The sequence below is a fragment of the Herpailurus yagouaroundi genome, unplaced genomic scaffold (assembly GCF_014898765.1).
Source record: "Herpailurus yagouaroundi ecotype Mexico unplaced genomic scaffold, PumYag 185, whole genome shotgun sequence".
NCBI lineage: Eukaryota > Metazoa > Chordata > Mammalia > Carnivora > Felidae > Herpailurus > Herpailurus yagouaroundi.
Genome location: NW_024412416.1, coordinates 23217323 through 23226824, shown reverse-complemented (window position 1 = coordinate 23226824; position 9502 = coordinate 23217323).

Below are 9502 nucleotides of genomic sequence, written 5' to 3'. Positions count from 1 at the left end.
GATGGCTTCCAATTTTCCTAGGATTTCGATGCAGCCCTCCCTAGCTCACTTTTCTCATCCTAAGGGTCAAGGAGCAGTCAGGTAGAGGTGGACTAGGGTAAATCAGGATTTACAAATGAGGTCAGGGGTCCCTCTGCTGGATGGTTCTAGAAACTCCTTAAATTCTGTATGGAAAACCTAGATGTGTCAGCAAGGATGAGAAGCTCCTGACATTTAGATCACAGACCCTTCCTGCTTACTTTTGTTCCCAACTCAGAAAGTCGTGTGGACACAGGAAATAAATTGTTAGGATAATATATCTGACTTTTCTGGAGAAAATCTCGAGGAAATGAAGCCTAGAGTGGATCCATATTTAGAGTCCAAGTCACATTTTCCTGAGTGCAAGCAATTTAATTCTTCCAAGTCTTCCAGAGGGCTTAGTTGTGAATTCCACGAAGAGACTTATAACACCAGGAGCCCATTGGTCCAATCCCCTAATCCTTTTAGTATTTTAAAGTTATACCTGCCCTATCTGCTTAAGAGATGAAGCCCCTGGAGAGCTTTCTTCATTACCAAATAGGTAATAGGATTCCTCCTATTTGCTTAGTGGCATAGTGGAAATCATTCTGGTTGTCTCCAGGAGATGCCCTTCTCAGCCCAAATGCCTTTGCTCTGAAAGCTGCTAATCCATATCCTAGTGAGACTGGTTTTCTATACTGTCACCTGTTCAAAGTGCATTCAGCTTGAGAACCATGGTTAACAGAGAGATTGGTGTTGTCCAATCAATCAGCAATAACAACAGAAGCATTTCCTAGACCTAATAGATTTCCTGGAGTGTACTCTGTCATGGCTTATAATCTTCCCCTGAAGTAGAGCTAGCTAGCTGGAGGTTCAAAGTTGTGGAATTTGAGTGATGGCTTTGTGGCTTCTGCAAGACATCCTTAAACACATTCTGCTTTGAAATAATAGATTTACAGGAAGTAGCAAAGATTGTACAGAGCTAATGCACCTTTTATCTGTTTTTCACCAATGCTCACATCTTATGTAGTTGTAGTACAATACAAGGACATTTACATTGGTAAAATGTGTATGTATAGTTCAATGATCTTTTAACATATAGATTCTATAAACATCACTGCAATTAGCATACAGATATATTTCTTAACCACAAGATTTCTCATGCTACCCCTTTATCTCCCACCATCCCTAAACCCTGGTCATCACTACTCTGCTCTTTATCTCCATAATTTTGTCAGTTTGATAATGTTATATAAATTGAATTATATCTTTGAGACTGGCATTTTTTCACTCACTATAATGCTATTATATCCATCCAAGACTGTTGCATGTTTCAATAGTTCATTCCTTTTTAATATTGATAAAATGTTTATTTATGAAGGACATTTGGGTTGTTTCCAGTTTTGAGCTACTACAAAGTTACTATGAACATTCATGGACAGGATTTTTTATGGACATAAATTTTCATTTATCTGGGATAAATGCTCATGGATGAAGTTGCTGAGTTGCATGGTTAGTGCATGTTTACTCTTTGAAAGAAACTACCATACTATTTTCCAGAAATACTGTACCATTTTATATCTCCACCAGCAATGTATGAGACATCCAGTTTCTATGCCTTCTCACCAACAATGATAGTGGCTATATATGACTATCATATATATATTGGTTGTCAAATGATCCTTTATTGAAATATTTTCCTTTGTAGTTATCAACTAGCTGGGCATTTCATTGTAACACTATTGATGTCATCTATCATGTCATGAGGGTGGTGGCCATCAACATTGCAGCCCATAGATTGGGTAGTCCCTTGAATCCCTTTAATAGTTCCAGAGAGTTCTCTGGCTAAATATCAGTGCCATATCTCTCAGGCAATATTGAACATCTCTTCAAAAGTGATATTTACACCATGCTTAACCATGGTGTAAATATGCTTAACCATTTACACCATGTTTTTCTGCTCCTATCTATCTCTCGGTGGTTCCTGGAGGGGTTTGATAATCAGGGCAGAAGCAGAAGGTACCACTTCAATCTGGGCCTGTCTGTTCTGAATGGTCAGTTTCACTGTAGTACCCAGACCTTTCTAATCACTGGTTGCCTTGGTGATGTCATCACCAAACGTTTTTGGATACAGGCCCGTGGGACCAATCTTTGGGGCCAGGGCAGATGTGGCACTCATTACCCAACTGTTGCACCTAAGTTATAAACTTTGATCTCGTTGAGGTTGAACATAGGCAGCATGGTGGAGGCAGATACTTTCAGATGAACTGGTTTGGGGATGACTGAAAACAGTTACACCTTCACCTCCTCTGAGCCAAAAGCCGAAAAGAGCAGCTACCATATATTTTTGATGTTTCTCTGCAATAATTAGGCTAATAGCATACATTTGCAACTTCACCATAATCATATTATTCACCAGCATGTTTCTGCAGACATATTTGGTCAGAGGAATATCAAGATTTCAGTTAATTTATTTCTATATTAACCAGTAAGTCTACAGACATATACAAAATACAATGGTGTGGTGATTAAGCAAAGCTTATATTCAGATGAGCTGTAATTCAAGAGTGATATGGTTCTGCTTCATGGGTTGACACCTTAATATTAGGGAGGGGAGATTAGTGTTACACTGTTCTAGGCAATTGCAACTAAAAAGTGAAGAGACAGATAATGTTCCTATCATCATAGAGCTTACATTACAGGGAAGAGAGATGTATAATAAACATCTTTGGAAGTGTCAGTAGTGATAGTACTGTGTTGAAACTAAACCAAGGTTAATTATAAAGAGGAACGGGGGCTCCCTATAGATATTTTGGTTAGAGAAGACTTATGTGAGTTATGCAGTTAGTATTTAGGATTCACTCTTTCTTTCTTTCTTTCTTTCTTTCTTTCTTTCTTTCTTTCCTTTTCTTTCATTTTCTTTAAGAAAATAAAAGAAATTTAAAGATAGAATGTAGCCAGGCCACATGAAAGTCTAGGAGAATAACATTCTAAGTAGAGGAATTCGCTAGTGTGAAGGTAATAAGGAGGAGACGTTCATAGATTGGTAACAGAGTGAGTGTCAGGGTTGAATAGGCTGACATGAGGTGGCAGATATAAAAATATAAAGTCAAAGCATGTCAACAAAGTTCCAATACCTTGATATCTTTTCCATTTAATTCCACTGAATATACCTAATACCTTTTTCATTGAGTTTAATCTGTGCCCACATATTTCTATCTAAAATAGACAATGACAGGTACTATATCCACTTGTACTTCCATTTTTGTAGCCACATTATCCTACCTCCTATTTCCTAATTCATAATTAAAACAGAGTGTGATTATTAACATAGGGTACATCAAAGGTTAAAATTATTCCATGCAGGTATTGGAAAGCCAGAGTCGCATTTTATTTATAAAGTACCAGGCGCACACTCTGGTAAGTTTTATATAGGGGCGCCATTAAAAAAAAAAATTAGGTATAACCAGCCAGACTCAAACTCCACTCTTTCCTTTATCACATTAGTAAGAAATTTATAAATCAAATGTGTAGAGGGCTCTACTGTTTGTCATTTATACCCTCTCCCCTTGACACAATCTTTTCCCTGCTGGCAGACACTTGGTTTTGTTAGGATGTTCATTCTACCATGAACTTATGTAAGGTGATTCTTTTCCCCAATCCAGGATTAGTTTAAACCAATCATATTAATTCAAATATCACTCTCCATTCAGGGACATGAGACAAAGTCTGGTTGGAGGTATTCAGAAATATTTTCCCCCATAATAAAAGAAGATGTTTTTAAAGATTATAAAATAGCTCGCTTCGGCTCTGGAACCTATAATATCTGCATGGACTTCTTCCTGGAACTATTCTAGTTATCATATAATTATCATATAATCATTAAAGAAACATCAACAACATGCTAAGGAGCATAGGTTTCAAATATATAAAACATCCATGACTTTGGTGATATGGTTGACCCACTGTATCAACAGATACATGTAGGGCATTTTTTAAAAAAATAAATAAAACCACTTTTAGTTGGGGTTTCTTTTACCTACAGTCCCAAGCATCTGAATTGATACCAAGTATTTCACAGTAAGATTTGGGCAACAAGTTACATGTTCTCCCCAAGTAGCCATAGACTCAAGATTTCATGCATCAGTCATGTTTCTTTGACAATACTATTTTTGGTAGAGTTTCAATGCCAGGTGGATGCTTTGGAGGATCAGTAACCTTAAATTATGATAAACCTCTATTAACTTCTGAATCACTATTAACTTGCAGCTTTTGTTTCTCTATATGGTTTGGGGCCTCAAATGATTAGTGGTTAAAACAGGTGTAAGCATTCACATATAACATTTTTTTTGTACCTCCACTTGGTAAGGCATCTAACCTGGGAGTGAACCATACATGCTCCATTGCAACTTTGTACAACTTCATCTTGTACTGATAATATTTCGTACAGGAGGATATCAACAGCCACTGAGTTTCCTACTGTAGAGCTGTGTACCCATGCTTTCTGTCATGGTCTTCAAGAGCACACTCAGAGTTCTGGCACTGAGTTACTGAGTCCAACCCCCAACCTTAAGGCACATTCCCCATTCTAGCTATTGCAGGATATGATAGTGGGAGCTTCTGTAGCTGTGGGCCATCCTGTTATCAATGACAGGCAGATAGCTTGGGAGATCCCCACTGCCAGAGAAATGTGGCTTTGAAAATCTGAAGATGGTAGAAAATCAAGGAAAATATTGGTAGCTTACACATGTCAAAAAATTCACAAGTATTCCAAAATTCTGTGACTCTCAAACTCATTTTCTCAGGAAATTTTCATTGCACATGTATTACATAGCAGTATTGCATATATATTACATGATAATATATAGTAAACATTTTTCATAGATTATCACATTCAATTTTCTCAAAAACCCTGGAAGAATGGTCAACTATTCCTTCCCATTTTATAAATGAAACTGAAGCTTCTAAGGATGTAGTAAATTTCTGAAGGTCATTCAGCTAGAGATATGAATCCATAGCCAGTTTGTATAATCTTAGAGCCAGTGTTATGAACCCAAGTGCCACTCTCCCTCTCATAATATGTGTTATGGCTGCTCACATGCTTGAGTGTGACTGTGGCTTCTCTGTAAGTGGTCTTCACATATATAGCATTACCTCTGGAGATTATTCTTTTGTGGTTCTGTCCGTGCTGTGTTTACTATTCTGGACTTCTTTGATTTGGATAACCAGCCTCATAAAGAGTTAGTGTGAGTGGTTGTCTTTTTTTTGGGGGGGGGGAATACTAATACTCATAAATGTGCAAAGTAATTTGGGAACATTAGTTTGCCTCTTTATCCCATTCGCTAATTATGGGTTTATAAATAATATGCATGTTTATGGATTGCAAATGGAAACCCTCAGGAAGTTCATCCATGGAAATGAATGGGGTGAGGGTAAATGAACCAGATTCCTGCAGCTGGCCAGGGCTACCAGGGCCAGCTGGTATCATAAAAAGGATACACTGAAGGGAAATTTTTCTGGAAGTGAGTGAGAGAAGGCCTTGTTTAAGTGGATAGTAGTTTTAGAGATGGCTGCCTTAGTGTGTTGAGAGAAACTGTTGGACATACTCAAATAATTCTAGAAAAAATAGATAAGCCATATCCCTTTATGGAGTTTGTATGAGTAGTATTTATGTGGCTTAGGTTCCAAAATGAATCCAGGCCTTAGCTATCAAATCCTTGAAAGGTTAATATGGTGTTCATGTAGAGACAGATCATGCTAGTTGCATTCCTAGGATGGGGAAGCATGTAGGAAGTGTGATACTGGCTGGAATGAATTCCTATGCTCTTGGTAGCTAGGACCCACCAGAGATTTATATGTTCTAAGAGAATGCTGTGTGCTAATGCCTAGAAAGATAAAGCTTGTTAGAAGTAAAGTCCATCATCACTGGTCATTTTGAACCCTGAGATAATACATTTGTTATTCCGCTGCCATATTAAAACCCATAATCTTTGGTTAGGTATTCCTGATATCTAGAGGAGCAAAGAGATAAATTATAAAGGGAACCCAACGTCTTCAGCAATGAAGGGAAAACAGCTTGCATTCAGACAGAGAATCACATAATAAAGTTAAGAATTCCTGATCATTTCCGGATCATTTACCTCATTTCATGAGGTAAAATACACTGTCTGAAATCAAGGTTTTGTGAGAGCACATAAAAAGACTTCCTAATAATATCATACATTTGAATTCTGCTTTTATGCAACCCCTATATATGTCATAAAAGTCAACTATTTGTTTCAGCTCTGACATGTAAAGAGCTTGGAAGTCTCATTCTTTTCCTTAAATGAAGAAAAATTTAGACAAACAGGAAATCACTGAGTTTTACTAAACCTATCAGAGAACTGAGGCTGCAGAGTAAACCAAGTAAAACTTTCTGAAATCTGGAAAGAAGATGACTCGAGGGAGATAAAAGGTACAAAATAATGCGGTAGAAACTACAAGACTCCATAGACTGAAAGAAAGTCTTTACCAGAGAGCAATACAGGAAAGGAAAGTTTACTTGCCCCAGCCTCACCCCAGCCTTCCTGTGTCATCTAAGAAACAAAAAAGCTGTAGCCAACATGGGAAAGAACTCTAAAGAAATAGTCTTGGATCATAGTAGCCAAGCAAGATAGTATAGAATGGGGAAAACTATCCCTGGTTCCCTGGTGAAACACAGAGAGACTAATGAAGACCCTCAAGACATAAGCACAGTGGAGGGTCCAATGACTGAGACTTAATCAAAAGTTTAGAGAACACCACTACTCCTGACTTTACTACCATGCTAGCAAGCCTCCAGCAATAATAACAGGGGGTTAGAGCAAGAGTTACAAGATGTAGAATTTCTCTGAGAAGCAGTACAAAAGGTCCAAAAATTCAACACCCATTCATAATAAACAGTATCAAAAAACTAGAAATATAAGGGATCTTCTTTCACCTAATAAAAGATTTATATGGAAAATGTACTTCTAATATCATACTTTATAGTTAGAGACTGAATTCCTTCCAAGATTATGGCAGTATGGCATTGGGAAAGTATAAACACAGAGATCAATGAAACAAAATAGAAAACCCAAAATAGACCATTACAAGTACAGTGAACTGGTTTTTGACAAAGAAGTAAAAGCAATTCAATGGAGAAAAATAGTGTTTTTCATCACATGATGGTGGAAAACTTGGATGTCCCTATGCAAAAGTAAACTTTGAAACTGACCTCACAACTTACACAAAACTAACTAAAAATGTACCATGGAACTAAATTAAAATGCAAATAAATAAAAAATTTTTTAGAAGAAAACCAAGGAGAAAGTTGACATGCCTTTGGGTTTGTTGACAGGTCCTTAGATACAATAAAAAAATATAATCCATGAAAATAAAAATTGATGAATTTAACTTTATCAAAAACTAAAAGTATAATTATTTCCTCTATGAAAGTCACCACTGAAGGAATAAAAAGGGAAGTCACAGCCTCAGAGAATATATTTGTACATCATATGTCCGATACAGGGATTGTATCCAGAACATACAAGGAACACAAAATCAATAAATAGAAAATAAATAGCCCACTAATAAATTAGCAAAAGAACATCTACAAAGGATTTTTAAGACACATATAGTCTTCAGCAAGCAGATTTACACTTTTTTCTTTATTACATTCTTCACTGTCTATACAGTTGTCAAATGTGAGTATCTAGGAGCTATGCTCTCTAATGAAAAAGAAGGCAATGAGGTCTATATAACTTTCTAGCTGAAGCCCATGAATAAGATTACGTATTTTTTACACATGCACATTATTATTCATCCTAAAATTAGTATTTACCCATCCCAGTAAGATTTTACATAATTCCAGTTTTGTAGGCTCCTATAGCATAGCCTCTTAGGCTGTGAATATGTTTATTTTGTTGAAGATGATTTTTCAATCTCAGCACACAAGAACAAGAGTTTTGTGAGATATTTTGGTCCTGTTAAAATGCTCTGACTTCATTCTGTCTGTATTCCATTCTCCGTGGAATAGATTCTATTAGGGCCATCTGGTGGCCATTAGGCAAACCAACAGTTTTTTGTATTCTCTGTTACTGGAAAGAACTTTAGTTTCACTAGAACTATATTAAGCTTAAAAAGTCTAAAACTAAGGCTTGCTGCAGAGTAACTAAAAGTGTCCTGAATATTTTACAGATTTCAGTATGCATATGTTTTGTTAATGTATTGACTGTACCATATATTACATAGAATTTTTACATAAATATATGATCCATATGATTTCCCTAGACTTAATTCATTAAATGACTCAGTGGGATATATCATTTTCCCCTTTTCCACTACAATTGTCTTGTATAAGTTGCTAACATCTCCTGTTTGGAAGACTGTCTTATCTCTTAGTCTCTCTGCTTTCCCTCTTGAGCCTTATATTTCGTCCCCCCAAGAGTAGCCCCAGTTATCATTTAAAAACATATCTCATAATAAGAACATATATTTTCACTGATTAAAATCTTCCAATGATGTTTCATCATTATTAGAGTGAAATGTAACTTCTTCATCATTGCTACAGAGTTCTGTGTGATTTAGAATCCACTGACCTCTTCAATCTCATTTTTTTTTTTTGTCTCTCTTCTCTTCATTCACTAGAAACCAGATGTACTCATTTCCCCCTTTGTCTTAAACACATGATCTAATACTTTGGTCCTTGTATGTGCTGTTTCCTCTACCTAGAAATCTTTGTTCCCAGATATTTATATGGATGGCTTTTCTCTAACACCATGGGTGGATTCAGATAAAATACCATGTCCTCCTACATGTATTCTTTCTGGGATACTCAGAGAAATTTACACTAGATTCAATGACAAAGAAATCCCCAAATCTCAGTGGCTTATTTATATTCAGTTATGTTTATGTCATGTATCAAGTCATATACCATATACAATATCATAATCTTGATCATGAAAAGGTCAGTATGGATTAAGGAGAGTGGAGATTAAGAAGTTCTGCTTCATGCAATTATTCAAGGAGCCAAGTATCTACACATTTATGATTTTGCTTTCCACCTGAATCTCAGAATCTATGCCATTCACTTGTCAGAGGAAGTGAAAGAGTGTGGATGATTATGTCACAGGTTTCTATAGACCAACTATGGTGTTAGAACACTTCATTTCTGTCTACATGCCACTGGTTGGAATTCAATCACATGGCCCCCACTCATGACAACTATGAATGTGAAAGGTAGGATAGCTGTGAAATGTAGTTCAGAGTAAATAGGATTCAATGAACATGCAGCACTTTCTCTGCCAAAGTGGCTCTTTTGCTCAACAAATACTCATTTAATTCCTTCTTCTCACATGTTGAACATACTTCTTGTCTAAGGGAGACGATGTGAAGTTCATATAGATATTCAGTCCAGCTCAAAGTGAGGATTTCTGAACAATATTGAAGTCCTAATGTGACTTTTCATGTTAAGGACTTCGAAAAATAAAAAGGATGCTCTTTTCTC